Source organism: Rattus rattus, chromosome 1, assembly GCF_011064425.1.
Source record: "Rattus rattus isolate New Zealand chromosome 1, Rrattus_CSIRO_v1, whole genome shotgun sequence".
Classification (NCBI taxonomy): domain Eukaryota; kingdom Metazoa; phylum Chordata; class Mammalia; order Rodentia; family Muridae; genus Rattus; species Rattus rattus.
In genome coordinates this window covers 42137331-42153508 of record NC_046154.1, presented here as the reverse complement: position 1 = coordinate 42153508, position 16178 = coordinate 42137331, and the positions used below count along the sequence as shown (strand labels likewise).

General features: G+C 48.2%; 1 protein-coding gene across 1 annotated transcript in view; it reads left to right on the top strand.

Moving 5' to 3' along the window:
* The window catches only part of Trabd2b (TraB domain containing 2B), a 198337-nt gene that overhangs the window by 3392 nt on the left and 178767 nt on the right, over window positions 1-16178 (top strand). The window lies entirely within an intron of this gene.

Below are 16178 nucleotides of genomic sequence, written 5' to 3'. Positions count from 1 at the left end.
GGAGGGACTTAAGAGGTTTAAAGTCTCTGGCTGTCAGAGATCTGATTCAGCAAAATGTCATTAAGAGCCTGTCTCCATGGGCAGAGGTCATTCGCAACTCACTAGTCCCAAACTCAACTCTGAGGCCCTGGGAACAATGAGTTCACATCTGTGCCTAGAGAACAGAGCTGTCAACCCACGATGGGAGCTCCCGGACTTGTGGCTCCTACGAGGAGGCCCCAGTACAGGGTCTGGGTTGACGCTCTAGGTGAAGTGTGGTCTCAAGACATGTGTGCTCATCATTAAGGAGATAGACTCATAAAAAAGCCTGGACCCCAGGATCTATCCCTGGAATCAGACCCAGTTGCTCCAGAGATGTTGCAAGTGCGTCACCAGGGAACTGCTGCTGAAGCCGATTCCCCCTTCCGAGATCTCTGGCCTTTGTTTTTCCAGGGGAAATGCAATATTGTCCCCAGGGAGGTAAGAAGCCAGATTGATTTGCCGGCCAAATGAAAGGCTGGTTTGTGAGTTCTCCTGCTGGCTCTCCCATAATTGTGGAGTCCTTACCCAGAGGGCCCGGTGGCAGGAATATTGGGGCAGTTAGTCACGCCCCGCAGGGTTCTGACTATGCCTGCCTCCATCTCCACGGGGAAAATCCTGTGTATTCTCTGCCCCAGCGCCGAGCCCTCTGAACAGAGCGGCACTTTGCTTCTGAAGTGACTTTCCCCTTGCCAGCCTCGTGAGCTGATATTATCTGTGGCAGAGGGGCCCCCAGCACTCACCGCCCATCTCATTTTGGAGGCAGTTTTGTGGGAGGCCTCTCTGCCCATAGTCCTCATGTCTGGCCCCCCTAGATATCTATTTTAGGTTTGGGAGGTGAGGGATCCACTATCACCCTCTTTGTATCAACTACAGGGGAACCTGACAAGGGCTGAAGGAAGCATTGGAGCTCTCTGGTTAAACAGTCCCTGGCTTTAATCTGTCTCTCTTAAAACAACAAAACTATCTTTCTTCGGGAGTCTGGAAACACTGCTGTTCAACCAAATGACGGCTCTGGTGGGTTGAAAACATTTGCTGCGAAGTGTGTGAGCTTATGTTTTAGGAAAAGTTACTGAGAGCCGCTCATCGGCTAGCGAGGAGCCTGCTGACAGTCTCCAAAGCCTATGTTTGAAGATCAAACAGACTCCAGTTTCTGTTGCAAAAACACTCCCACCCCACCACCAGCCTGGCCCCCCGCTCTTCAAACTGTTCTTGGGTCCAGCTTCTTGAAAGGACTGTAACAAACAAATCTCAGGCAAAAGAAAACAGGGGTCCACTCCTTTCCTAATCTACACACCCTTCACCACCTGCGCGAGAGCCTGACGGCACCAATTTGTCCTCAAGCCATGTTGGAGGGAGGTGATGAAACCCCTCCTTCATCCTCTTGGGCCGTCATGGGCTAACTGGGAAGAGTGGGAACCCAGAACTTGGGCAGATGTGGTTGGTGGGGATCTCCAACCTGAAAATCAGAAACGCAACTGCCTTCTCCATAAAATTGTATGCATGCACGCACAGTTCGATAGGAACATCTGTGATGCGTTATTGGGCTGAAATATCTGTTATGTGCATCAGTTTTTTTTTTTTTTAATTTTTTCTTTCCTCGAAGCATTACTGTTATTGCAAAATCGGGGGTGGGCAGTGAGCAAGGAACATGAGGAAAATGCTTAAAAGACAGCTCGTATGTGAAAGCCTGAGATTTCACTTTTAATTTTATGTATTTTTGTTTTCTGGGTAGAAACATGCATTTTGCTTACTGAGTAGAGAACAAAGTTTACATTGGACTTGTGGGGCAGGAGGACAGGGGAAGCTTGAGAAGCCAGCAACCTGCAGGAAGAGTAAGCCGGTCTACCAACAGGTTTTGACCTTTGGTTTCAAAAATAAACTCAAGGTGCTAGATTCAGTATCACCAAGGTTTTACCATGTGACCTTGGGCAAGTCAGTTCCTCTCCTTGGGCTCAGTTCACCCTGCCTGGGAAATCAGACACCAGGATTAGGTCATCTTTCATGCCCCTTCCAGCCCTGACATTCCATAGGACCATTCTAATCAGTTGCATGTGCCAGGCACCCAGCAGGAAGCTGCCTGTGCATTTCCATTTCACTGAATTCTCCTTGTAACCCTTTGGCTTTCTAAGGTGGGCACCAAGCATGGTTGAATGACTCGCCCAAGGCCACATGGCTAATAAGGAACAGAGCCGGTCTGCGAGACTCTAACTGACCGAAGAACTTCCTATGTGTGGTTTCTGTTCTTGGCAGGGAGTCTTAGTGGGCTCCAGGGCAGGGGGGAAAAGAGAGAGCTACATGAGAAGTGGGCATGCCCGTCTTCCAACAGCCATCTCCACTGTTCAACCGTTGCTAGGCAACATGAAGCCCATGACTGCAGCTCTCCAGGAGGCCGAGGCAGGAGATCACAAGTTCAAGCCTACCTGGGCTGCAAAGTGAGTTCATAGCCGGGCAGCTTGGTGAGACCTTGTCTCAGAGTGTAAAGTAAAAGAGGGTTAGGGATGTAGAGCTCAGTGACAGGCACTTGCTAGGTGTGCAGCACTAGGCACGAGATTCAATCTCTAGTACTACAGAGAGTGGGATGGTGGCAAGCCCCTGCTTTTGGAAGCCTGGGATGTTTAAGCTGTCAGGCCAGATCTTGTGACCTTCTCGGGACCTGGAGATCCTTATCGTCTCTGCTTGCTTTATTCGGGGACTGATACTGGTGGCTTCTACTCTCTCTGGGGCAGTGGTTCTCAACCTGTGAATGGTGGCCCCTTTGACAAACCTGTATCTCCAAAGAGTTTTAATTGTGATTCATAACAGTAGCAAAATTACAGTTATGAAGTAGCAACGAAAATGATTTAATGGTTGGGGGTGGGGGGTCACCATAACAAGTGGAGCTGTATTAGAAGGTGGGAGCATCAAGGAGGTTGAGAACCACGGTGGAACTCTCAGACCCCCCTCTCCTGCCCACTCACACTGTATGGTGGAGGCACTGATTGAGAGCACGGAGTTAGGTGGTCTTTCTAGGTTTGGTAAAAGAACAGGGATCACGCTGCTCTGTCCATTGCTGTGTTTTGCCATCATGCCCTGGTGCTATCGGTGTCTGAGAGCCATAATTGGAGCATGCCTGCTGAAAGCGAACAAAACATTTGTGACGTCCTCCGGTCTCCTCCTTAGGGAGTTAGAGATCACAGAATCCATTGCTGAGCTCCATCTCTGTGCTGGGTGCAGCATTGGACCTCAAAGGAGGTAGACTCCAGTCCCCAGGGAGGAGCTAAAAGCTTTATTGTAAAGACAGTAAGCTGAGACTTGAAATAGTTGAGTCATTGGCTTTGGTTACATAGATAGCAGGGGATTAAGAACATCCATTGCTAAAACCTATGCTCTCTAATCTACAAGGTGGATTGATTTTGTTTTTTTCATAGTTCATATTTTCTTGTGAATATATATATATATGCATGTATTGGTATATGTGTGTGTTATATCATTATTGATAAGGTAAAATACAAAATACAAAAAGAAAAATAATTTAAAAGTACTAAAGCTTTTTCCCCTCTGACTTAAAAATTACATCTTAAAGTATTCCAATATAGGAGTTCCCAAACAGGTTCTGGGTACCATCACCCAGAAGTCCATATCCAGCTTCCCACGAGACTACGGTGAAGATAGCCCCCTAATTTAGGCTAAGCCTGTACAGTTGAATACTGAATGGTCTTCCGAGTTTACATATAGTCAGAGCTTCTGTATATATATGTCTGGTTCATTAACAGGTAGAAAGTGCACTCTAAATATTTTCCCAATGAATGATGAATGATGGCCAGCAACTATTTGCATCTTTTATCCCCTTCTATAACCCATGAATGTATGAAGAAAGGTTGCATAAACCACAGCAACAGACTTCCTTTTGTAAACTTCAACAGCTTCACTGCTTCCTGTAGGGACACAAAATAGCAGAATCATCAAGTGAGTTGTTCTGGCCCCTATGAGATACTAAAACAAAACATCTTATGCTAAGTTATTTATAAATATTGTTCATGATTCTAGAGGCTTTGCGGTTGATGATCAAGGTACCAGAAGATTCAGTATGTGATGAAGGCTCATGCTTCATAGATGGGACTTCTCCGGTGACATAGATGGGACTACATGGTGACAAGGACAAGAGAGACTTGACAAGGTTCTGTCATCATGAGTCAGTCTTTATCGGGCAGAGCCCTGTCATCACTCGAGGGGTTAGGTGTGAGGATATGAATTTTGGAGAGACACAGGCATTCAATACATTTAGCATGGGGAGTTCTGACTCAAAGCAAGTGCCACATCTCTACCTTGCCAATGACTTCAGACTCGTCACTTTCCCTTCATGAGCGCAAGTTGTCTCTTTTGTTCCCATCACTGTATTAAGCTAGGCAGTTTCCAGCACCAACTCTGTTCTGCCTTCTGTGATTCTCATGTCTAGCTCCATACCTTAGAGGGTCTGAGCCAACCCACACCACAACTTTAAGCTTGACTTCTCTATCTTTGGCAGGTTTAGCCTTGGCTGACCATGGCCAATGCTTACCTGTCAGGAAGCTGGTTGGTTGCTGGGTGTGGGTGTAGGCGATCCTGCTGCAAGTCTGCAGAGCAGAGAGAGCCTCTTAACCTGTTGTGGCATAGTCTGCTTGACTCCTGACCCCAGGCTTGATTCTTTTCTTCATTAAGGTTCACCACTTTCTTCATTTCTTTACTTATTAACTAGAGCAGCCACAGTGCAGTGCAGTGCAGTGCAGTGCAGTGCAGTGCAGTGCAGTGCAGTGCAGGATCTGGGCCAGAGACTTGGAAATGAATGCCATAGCTTTTCACCTGCTGAGAACACATGACCTGAGCGTGTGCATTGCTTTTGTAACCTGAGAGGTGGGTGTTAGTTGTCTTGATTTATGGTAGAAAACTATTGAGCCCCATAGTATCTGACTGAATATTAGTGGTTCCTATGTCCTGGTTCTTCCTACTTCATAACGAGACCAGCTCTTCCTTCTGTTCCTTGTCACATGTCCAGAGCTTTCAGAACCAGTCACTAACTCCCAGATTCTCCAAGAATGCCTATTTCTAAGGGCTGGGGCTCTCTCTGAGCTTCTGTGGCAGACAACCCTCGAGTTCACATGGTTGGGCCCCTCAGCTTGCCTTCTGTGAGACCTGAGTGCTCACCTTTGGGTGGAGGAAATAAACACGGGCCATGGAATGTGGGCCCTCAGGCTGAACCTCAGGACACATTAACTGTCTTGTCTCTGACAGTCTTAGTCAGGGGGTAGATTCAGCACAGTCTGTTCTCAGGTGGCTTATTGTAGCTCTAGAACCAGGCCTGGAAAACAGGATTTCCCATACTTCAGTCCACCAGCCCTGTCGTGCCTCCCACTCACAGCCCTGTGACCAGGAGCTGTTCTGCAACTGTCACATGGGGAGGCTGTCCCTATGGTAGCACAGCCTCATAGGTACACATGGATGGCTTCTGGGTCCAAGTGGCAATTTGCAAAGAAAGGTCCTAATGACACTGAAGGCTCCATCTGTCTCATCTCTGACCTGACTGACCCAAACCTTGATATCTATCTTGTCTGAATGGGGGCCTGAGCGTCAGGTAGCAGACACAGAGGCAGAAACACAGGACAGCTTAGGCACCTCCATCAAAGGACAAGGAGTTCCCAAAACTGAAGGTGATGAAGCTCGAATCATAAACTCACAGTGAAACTTCCAGCCCCAGGACTTCTCTACCCAGGAGTCCAAACTCCCAGGCACAGAAAAACCAAAGAATGGTGAAATCTTAGAACCTTCAGCTCTGAGACATTTTTGGACCGGAAGAATCTTCACGTCATGAAATCCTAGCCTCTGAGCTTTGAAGCATTTTCAGCTCATCAACACAGACTTCTAAAATCTTGGAGTTGGAAGGGGCCATTTCTCAAGAATTCCAAGAAGCCCCATCTGCAAGCACGTCTGATCTCCTTCCCCCACAAGCCACCCTCTACTCCGCTGCGGCCAGAGAGAAAGCCATCCTTACTGCCAAAGCACTTTCTGATGGAGATAAAACTGTGCGCGTGCCTTTGTTAATAGTTCCCATTTGGACTTCTCTCAAAGCCAGAGAGCGTTTGCCTGGTAGAGCAGCCTTCCTAGGGAGGAAACTGAAGAATGCTGGCAAGCACCACGGCTGCCAGCCCCACGGCTGACGCTCCTTCTCCTCTGAATTTGCTTCTAAACATTACCCACTTCACTCCCTTTTATCTCCCATCACTGGCTCTCTGTCCACCCACTTAATCCACAGGCAGCCGGTGGCCTAGCCTTCAGCGTTGCTTCGTGGCTGCCAAGCCGTCTCGCCAGGCTGCTCCTCCAGGATCTGCAGGCTTTTAAATCTGCGCAGTACATCCTGCTTCCAGCCTGGAAACACAGTGGCTTCTGCTGAGCCCCCTCCCTCTCCAGGAATTTCCTCCTTTTCTCTTCTGCTTCCGAATCCCCCAATATTTTGATTTTTTTTTAACGCTCAGCTCAAAGCTGAACCTCTTCCAGGAAGTCTTCCTAGAATGCTGTCAGGCTTGAACTGGTGAAGACTTGGCCCGGAGATTTCTTTTATGGCCACGCCACATGTAGTGTTTCCCTCAGTGGAATTCTTTATGGAATTTTATGACATTCTTTCAACACTTCTATATTTGACTTTATTACTTGGGCAGACTTTCTTTCCTGACTCTAACCTAATCCAACATGTACTCGCAAATGATTGCGAAATTGAGCCAGGTATGCTCCATCTCTGTGGGGTAGCCTGGTTGGCTACACTAGCTAAAAGGTGAGGCTCTGCTAGCCTCTGTGTCTCAGACTTTCGATGTGAGATGTGTTCCGTGCCCGCAGCACCATCCCTGGCATCCACGCATCCCTCGTAGACGCATCACTCTCCATCCTGGTAGAGCTTGTCATTTTCTCTTCCTTATTTGTTATTTAGGACCAAAACACCCCTCCCCCATACCACAAGTGCCAGAGCATCTCCGGGCTCATCTCCCTGCAATGTCTTTTCACATCCAAACATCTAATTGTGTCCTTCTGTGAGCCTCTGGTTTGGGAGGCTTCAATAACACTGAGCTGTATAATCTCTCTCTCTCCTCCCTTCACTACAGTTCTTGGTCATGGCTCCACATGTTATCTTATCCTTTCCCTGCTACTTGAGGGCCCTTCCCAGTTTTTATTGTCTGTCTAGCTCCTCACCTGAATGGGCCGTCCTTGTTTTGTTTTGTTTTGTTTTGTTTGTTTGTTTGTTTGTTTTTTTAAAGCCTGCACTTTTCAAGCAAGCGCTGCTTCATAGTAAGACCTCATCTCTGGTCACTGGGTTGTGGAATAACATTATCTGACAGTTTCGTGAAGTTTAGGTGCAACAATCTGACTGCCTATTAGCACTGTGTTTTGAAAGGCCTGATAGATAGGTTGGACTTGGCCTACTCTGAATGCCTGGCTACCCTTAAAGAGGGTCAGGACGTCATTAGAAGAGACGCATACATGTGTGGGCCCCAGGACCATCTCTGCAGGACAGCCTTGGACTTGGCATAGGTGTACCCTACACCTATTGCTGGAGCTAAGTTTCTCCTTACTGACCCAGAGGGAACCAGCCAGCGCCTCAGCTGCATCCCCTGTCCTGCAGGCAGTGGGCATGTACATCTCTCTATCCCAAATGCCCAGGCTTGCTCACCTTTTATTCCTGGGCTCCTTTCTTTCCTACCCACTGGGTCAAGAAGGGCAGGAAGGAACACTGAACATTTCCTTTCCATTTGCCATGACCTGGGAACTTGTGTTCTTTGCATAAGGCTCCTGGGTTCTCCGTCATTTCAGCCGCATCCTGGTTAGATTTTACCCTCAGAGGCCCATATTCATTCCTACCTAAAGTCCCTTAGACACCATGGGACAGATTCAGTTCAGGAGCACCCTTCATTGGGAAGTATTCCATGTACTTATTAGGACCACAAATAACCCCAGGCAAGTTACCCGTCTTTGTCTTTGTTTCCTTGGCTGGCTGTTGACCTCATGAGGTACTTTGTGGGTTGATTGGTCTGTAGCATAGTATTTTATTTTTCATTTTTAGTTTTAAAACCCCACTCAGGGTACAGTTCTTTCCCGGAAATGTTTCCAGCTCCTATATGTGCCTCATATAATGATATGCATGTATTAGAGGTGGCCATGGAGAACACTCACACTGATGTGTGCTGGTGTATGTGTGTGGGGTGCTGCTCTTTTCAGGCAGAGAGAAGCCAGGAAAGCTAGAGATCACAGTATGCACTGAACGGCCCCCTCCCCCACACTTCTGACTGTAGGGACACTTCCAGGAGCCAAGAGGCACCTCTGACATTCCTTCCTCAGGGTGGAGAGGCCTACCCAGAATCCCTGGTACAAAGGGAAAGGGCAACACCTCACAAACCCCAGCCAGTCCTTCCCTCCTTCCACTTTATCAAGGGTATTTAAGGTTTTCTGCCGTATATTATCTCTACGGACTTAATGTGCCTTAAGTGTCATTTAAGCCTCGAGTCCCATTTGAAAGACCCATTTAGTGATAAAGATAGAGTGGAGAAAGGCCAATTAGAAATCTGGCTCATTTTAAAAAGCCTTATTTCCCATAAGGTTCCCTTCTCTGAGCTGGTTGGCCTTAAGTTTGAGAAATGACAAAAGTCTACCTGTCAACGACCTTTCCAACTATGTATGTCCCAGTTGCATGTGTTCTCTAGAGCTTTTCCTCTTGTCCTAGAACAGCTAGGACACCGCCCCCAGTCCCCTCCCTTTTGCTGCTTCATCCTCCACAGCCCACTTCTCTTTGTGTGGTTACTGAGCTCCGAAATGGTGCTGGATTTGCTCTACGGTCACTCAGGCCAGGTGTTGGGGGCTATAGGCGTGTCCCCCCAATCTCCAGCAGTGTAGATGTGACATCACTAGACCTCAAGCACTTTTGAGCACTAGGCTCTGTGTGCAGCTTGAAGAGCTGTGGGCTGGTCATGGGTTGGATAAACTGATATACTTTGGGACACCTCCAGCCACAACACTCAGCCGTTGTGCTTGATCTTCACTGGGATGTTTAGCTGACCCCGCAGTGGAGTCCCCATGCTGGGGCCAGCTGCTGGTCGGAGAGGTAATTTTATGTTCTTGGCTTCCATCAGAATAGTTTTGCTGGGAGGGTGGTGAGAAAGGAATGCCAGCCTCTTGGTGGAGGTGGCTTTGAAGTGCTCTTAGACAGGGGAAGGGAAAGGGTGGTCCAGGAAAAAGGTGCCAGGGTGGGAAACTTTAGAAAGCAGGACTAAGAAACCCTTCCCACCCCCATCCCCTCTCTTTATCTTTGCCCTGTCTCTCCGGTTCTCAAGATAGCTACTCAGAGACACTCTCTATTGTGTGCTAGGCCTCAGGTTTATCACAGTAAATCCCTGAACCAGACCTGGGAAGCATTATTTCCCCCAATTTTAAGGAAATTGAGAATAAAGCACTTCTGTACAAATGAGGACACCTAGATTTAGGCTTAAATGCTTTGACGCCTTAATTAAGAAGCTGGACTGGAGCGCCCTGCCTTGGCTGGGTGGAAAGCATGGGGCTCTCCCCACGGAGGTTGCTGTGAGGGCCCAGTGATACCTGGGAGCTGAAAGTATTAGCTGTGGTGGCCTAGTGGGGATCTCAGTTAAAGCCGCTGGTCTTCTGTGAGGCAGCCTGTGTACCGAGGTTCAGAAGTCCATCCTCAACCAAAGACCGTTCTCCGTCCCCAGGTTTGGTCTGCCTTGCGCATACACTGTGTTTGCTTGGTCAGTCTGTTGGGAACTGTGTGGTCTGACCACCCCGTGGTCTGACCATCTGTGGTGTGCAAGATCTGACCAAATCTATTCTGCCTCGGCAGAGCCTGGTCTCCAGTCGTTCCCCAGGACAGGGACAGGGTGAAAGGAGGTTTTGAGAGGTTCAGGGTGGAGACTCAGCCGTGTCATGGGTTCTAATGGTTATGGGAGAGGAGCCCTTGTCTAATCAGCATTTATCTCCATTGCTTAGACAAGTTAAACAGCACCAACTCAGAGTCCCTGGGGGAAAGGGAGAGTAAAGCCTGAGGCACTTTGTTAACAAGAGATCTCTGCTCTCAGCACTGCTCAGCTGGTGTAGTTTCTTTCTGTCTTTTTTCTTTTTCCTAAAGAGAAGTTCCTGGAAATACTTCCTCCAGCAGGTTAGTTATTTTAAAATGCTTCATCTATCCATGCTTTTTTTTTTTTTTTTTTTTTTTTAAATTTTTTTTTGGCAAGAACTCCTGGGAGTTGGCCAGACTCAATTCCAGGTGCTGGGGGTTGAAGATGACTGTGGGCGTGGTGGAAAGAGGAGGAGTTGATGTGACAATAGAGGTGTGAAGAACAGTCCAGAGTCCTTTCTGTGCACCGGCCCACTTCGTCCTCAAATCAGGTTTCAGGTAGATCGGAGCCTCCTTCATGGATCATGAAGAAGTTTCTGAGAGATGTTCGCTTGCTGGAGTCGCCCCGCAGATAAACGGAGGGTCTGGAAATTGAAGCCATGCAAGTCTGGTGGCAGAGCCAATGCCTTCCTTTCTATATCTCTTGGAAAGAGGGACTGTGGTCCAGAGGAGGGGGTTTCTTCTGAAACTCAAAGTGAGCAGTGCTAAGAGGTTGGGAGACTGCTGAGCTCTGTCCTGAGGAAGTCTGCTTGCCAGCAACCGGGTGAGGGGACTAGAATTCTATGAGTAGAGGCTGAACCTGACAGGCAAAGAATGGCAGCTGTGATCGGGGCCAGAGTGTAGAGGACGTGGAGACCGTGCATCCACAGCAACTGCCGTGTGGATGGCTAAGAGGCTGCCTGCCCTGAGGATTTTTGTGACATAGCAGTCAGGACTGTGACAGTGTCTCCCGTGACCCTCTGATCTGCCAGACGCAGATAAGCTGTATGGAATGCTACTTGCCACCTGACTGTCAGTCACTGTTAAGTACTACCTGCAGATGGCAGGGGCTTCACTAGGGTTCACATCATCTAGACATCCTACGTCTGCTTCCAAAAGGGCTGAGGCTGCCTCTTGTTATCCAGGAGAGTTTTATGTTTGCAGATGCTCCACTGAACATGGCAAACAGCCCCACATGGACGCTTGGGCGGACTTTAGTTTGAGACCTCCTAAGCTCAGTACTGAAGGGCCAGTGGCAATCTCCATGTTCAGGAGCAGCTGCAGGTATGGGGTGAGGAGAGGGTAGAAATGCTGATCCAGACTGAGGGAATGCCATACTCACCACAGACTCACCACACTGGGTGGGAGCCACAGGGAGACAGATGCAGAGACGATCGTGGCTGCGTTGTGGAGCCCTGTCAGTCCTGCTAAGAAGTTCAGGCTTAAACTTGAGTGCATTGGCAGGAACCCTGCTCTGCTGTTGCGTTCTGCATTTCAGAAGTTCCTCTGGTTAATGACTGGCTCCCTGGTTCATTTATTCATGGGTCTCAGACTGGAACACCTCACCCAGGCTTGCCTGCGCATTCCCAAGCCCTTTGGCCAGAGAAAGCCTCTGTTCTGTGAGACCCTGTCACCTGACCTTTCGAATCCAGGATGTGCCCACTGCTGCCCCACAGCGGGAATCCCAGCTTCTGGATGTCTCAGTCATGTTTGCCCTTAGATGGTGCTCCAACCTGGTGTCTGAATAGAGTCCAGCTAAGCTTATTTATTACAGGGACTTTGGGGAAAAGCCTGACTCTGCCACCACCATTTCTAACATAGCTGCAAGGGATCACACAATCTGTGAATTTCATAGGATTTGCTTAAAAGCAGGTTGAGGGGAACGTCACCCTTTCACAGGAGGAGTGAGCTGAGCCCTGTGTTTTGAATGCTGCCTGAGCAGGAGTGGGATACTGGAGGGCCTGGTAAGCACTCTGGTTCTTTCTCTGATAGTATGCACCAGGGCAGGCTTTTCCTGAGCTAAATCCCTTTAGTGGTGTGGGGTTGGTAAACTGGAAACTGCACCCCTCCTGCGTACCCACCTCCTCGGTTGGCCCTGAACACCTCCCTCACCCCCACCCCCTAGAATGGCATTTTGTTTGTTATGTGTTTATATTCTGACTTCTCCAGTGGACTGAAGTTCTTTGAAGATAGGAACCTCATCTAATGACCTTGAGTTCCGTCGGGACTTGACTGTAAGCACGTACTCCGGGGTTATGTGTAAAACTAGTAGTTACATCTCCATATCATCTCCCAAGCATGTGGGCGAAAAAGGAAAATGCCCCCACTCCCCACCTTGCCCCCATCAGCGCTACTGATGTTCTAGATGTTCAGCTCTAGATGTCAAGAAGGGCAGTAGTCACCCAAGTGCTCTGTTGTCACCAGGCATTTGGACTTCGAATGGCTCTAGCTACTGAAAGCCTTCTCATGCTCTGACCATGGTGGGGCCATGCAGACAGTGACATCACACCTTTTCCTTGTCTCCACGGTGGCCCGTCCTATAAGTGGGAGCTGTTTCATGCATGGAAGGGATCTTGCCAGCCCTCCCCAACAGTCTTCTTCCTCGTGCTTCTGTGTTTTTTTTCCAGGGCATGGATCAGAGCTTCTGTTTGCTGGTCATTCCACGATCCTCACACAATATAAATGAAATCTGCTAAAACCAATAAATTCAAACCATGTGTGGGGCATGGGGAGGAGCCGGGACGTCAGAGGGCCACAGTGTGAGGTGGCGTCAGCTCTGACGGCACCCAAGTAGATTTGTATATGTGGAAAGTAAATACCCAAAGCCGTAAACAGCCCTGGGTCTCCCACTCTCACTGGGACTCAAAGGCGTTTAATAGGAACACACACTCTCTGTTTCTTATAAACCGAGCCAGAGCCTCTATGTGTGCTGACCTAAATTCTGAGTTTGCAATCCCAGGCCAGCCAGCCAGGCATCCTAGTCATAGGCTGCAGACAGGCCGGGCCGTCAGCTTGGGTTCTCCTCTCTGGTTTTGGCAATTGGACTAGCATTTGTGCTTTGTAAAGAACTGCTTCTCCTTTTCTTTGTCGTGTACAGCCCTGGTTGTCTGTTAAGTCTGTCTGTGCTGCTTTAACAGAGTGGCCTGGGCTGGATATCTCAGAAACAACAGAAAACGTCTGTCTGTCTGTTCTGGAGGCTGAGGAGATCAAGGTGTCAGCATCTGGCATGCCTGCCGAGGAGTGGCTCCCTGGCTCACACATGGCAGCTCTTCTCTGTGTGCTCATGTGGTAGAAGGCAGAGAGCTCAGGTCTCTTCAGTCCTGTGTCAGAGCCCTAATCCCACCTACACACATCCCCAGCCCAACTTCCTGATACCTTGTGGGCTAATTTCAACGTACAACATTCTGGGCGAAGCATACGGACTTTGACATGATAGCAGTGGGTGGAATGGGGGGTCACTCCCAGCCTTCATGTGAAGACCATGAAGGCCATGTACCCATGTACCCATGGTGTGTCCACAATTGCACACTATGTCGCAGCTTCACCATCTCTTCTTCAGAGCCCTGTAATGTTCTTTAAGTTCCCTGTGGATACTGACTCGGAACCCCAGCAGCATCTTTAGAGAACCTGCCTCGTTTCCTCACCCCTGTCCCCTGGGACCTGTCTTTCCCCTTGTTCACTAAGTCCTTTGCAGTTTTCCTTTCCATCCTGCAATTCTTGGCTTCAGAAAGAACAGTTGGATTGGAGGTGGGTATCTCTGCCTGTCAGCTATGGGGACTTCTGAGAGTTTCCACTGTGTCTTCACATAGAGCCTTTTCAAGGTAGCTGCCCGGATAAGTGGAGTTCAGACAGGCTGACCACCCAGGATTGCTTCACCCTCCTTTTTCTGCATCTCTAAACCCTTGACTTAGATATTGAAGAAAGAATCCATTAATACTTCCTAGAACTGAGTGGACCAAGCTTGCACAGTCAAATACATAGTGAGGTCAACAAAACTGGTGGAACTGGCCCCACACCAGTGGACTATGACAATGTCCACTTCCAGGTTTCATATTGTGCCATACTATGTAAGGTGTCACCCTGGGAAAAACCGAATAAAGGGAATTATTCCTTCTAACTCTATATGGACTTACAATTAGCTTGAACTGAAAATTTTAGTTAAATAAAGGAATTAGAACTGGTGATGGGGCTTACCTAGTATTTGCAACATAGCAAAAGTTCTAGGTTTAATCTCCATCCCTGGGAAAGGAAGAGGAAAGAAGGAAGGAGGAAGTGAGGGCAGAAGGAAGAAAAGAAGGAAGGAAGAAGAAAAGAGAAAGAACAATGGGTCAGCCTTCCTAACACCCTCCTTCCTTAATTCTTTTGTGTCTGCTGCACAATTCCAGGCACTGTCAGTGAGCACCAATGACATCACTCGCACCTCCACCTCCTACAGGTACTTAAAGGAGATTTCCCTTGATAACTCCATTTCAAAGGACAAGTCATCCCCTTGATCATCCATGCCTTTTCTCCACAGCACACATCACCCACTGGCAGCCTGTATATTACACCTGCATATCACTTCTTACCACACCAACTCCACTCATACAGAGATCTGTGTCCCTGTTGTTCTATCCTGAGCAACTAGAACATACCAGGCACATAGCAGGTAGTCAGCTAATGTTTGCCAAGTGACTGAGAGGTGACAGACAGGAAACAAGTACACAAATGAGTAGTAAGAAGTCTGGGGAGGTAAATGAAGAAAACAAACCAGGGATAGGGTGGGGAGACTGTAGCTGTCTCTGCAAGCCTGGCAGAGTGAAGAGAAAGGTCCCAGCCCCTTAGATCTTAGTCTGTTTATTAAACCTGCTCTTGTCTTCATGCACTAGCTTTGAGCTCTTGCTATGTGCAGGGCTCTGTGCACAGGCTGAGATGAGGCAGACAACAGCTTGTCCCAGGAGGCCTGCTAGTCAGAACAGGAGGGGACAAGGACACAAACAACATACTGAAAGGAAGAAAGAAGAAGTGCTTTCTGGTCTGACCTGTACTCAGTGGCCAGAATGTAATTTACTGGCTTCCTCCTCCCCTGCCTATCTGAGTGACTCCATAGCTCTAATTAGACTACTCTCCACAATCTGAACTCTGGACTTCTAGAGTGTCCTCACACTCCCTCTCCAGGTCCTCTTTCCCAGCCTTGCTCTTCTACAGAAAGCCTTCCCTGCCTGCCCCAGCTCCCACTATCTGGCTTCTCTAAGCACTCATGCTATCTGTAGTCTGCTGCATCATTTGAGCCCAGGAGAGAGTCTTGCATTTGTTCATGTACAGCAGAAGCTGGCTGAGAAGCTCCGCCGGGCTCAGGTGCATAGTGGGTCTTTGGCAGCATGCTTGTGGCTGATGGGTTTGAGAGCACAGGAAACAGTGACTCATCATCAAAGAGGGCAGGCTTTGTTGGTTTTGTCATTGACCCAAACTCTTATTTAGCCACTGGTGGTTCGGTTAGGGGATAGGCTGAGACAGCCTTTACTGCGGTTCAAGTGAGTTGTGAACAAGGAGATCATGCAAACGATCTGCCCTAGACAATGTTTAACAGACTTCAGGAGCTGGACTGTTTGCTCGAAAAATTCTCATAAAGCACACGAAAATATTGGTGCAGTGTTTATTGCTGCACATTCGTTCGCTGAACAAATGTGTTTTAGAAATAAACCTTTGACTGGAGAACAGCTTGGATTCGTAGTATTATTATGAGGGTGGCACTGAGTGTTCCTCCCATGCACTTTGCCTATCATTAACATCTTACATTAATAGCATACATTCATCACAATTAGTCAGCCAATATTGATAAGCTGCGGTTCTGTAAATGCTACACTCCACTTGCATTTTTTTTTAATTTTTCCGCAATGTCTTTCTTTTTTCTATTCCACAACCTTCCTTGGGTTCCATAGCCCATCACTGTCATCTCTCCAGTTGGCACTGATACTTTCTTGGACTCTCCTTGAGAGTATGAAATAACCTTGGTAGTTTTAAATATTGGTCTGATGCTTGTCCCTCAGGTAGGATTTGGAGGGTGTTTATGTGTTTTTCTTACCACAATTAGACTGAAATTATGTTTGGGGGTGAGAAGGAAGACCACAGAGGTAAACTGTGGCTCTCATCACAACAGGACAGGGCATACACAGGAGACGGATGTTATCTTCAGCCTCCTGCATGAGGTAGTTTCTCATGAGTCTCCCCAATCTTTCCACACTGTGTACTCTGGTGAGAGTTTGCTATAAGCAGTCCATGTCTGAGGAGAGAGGGG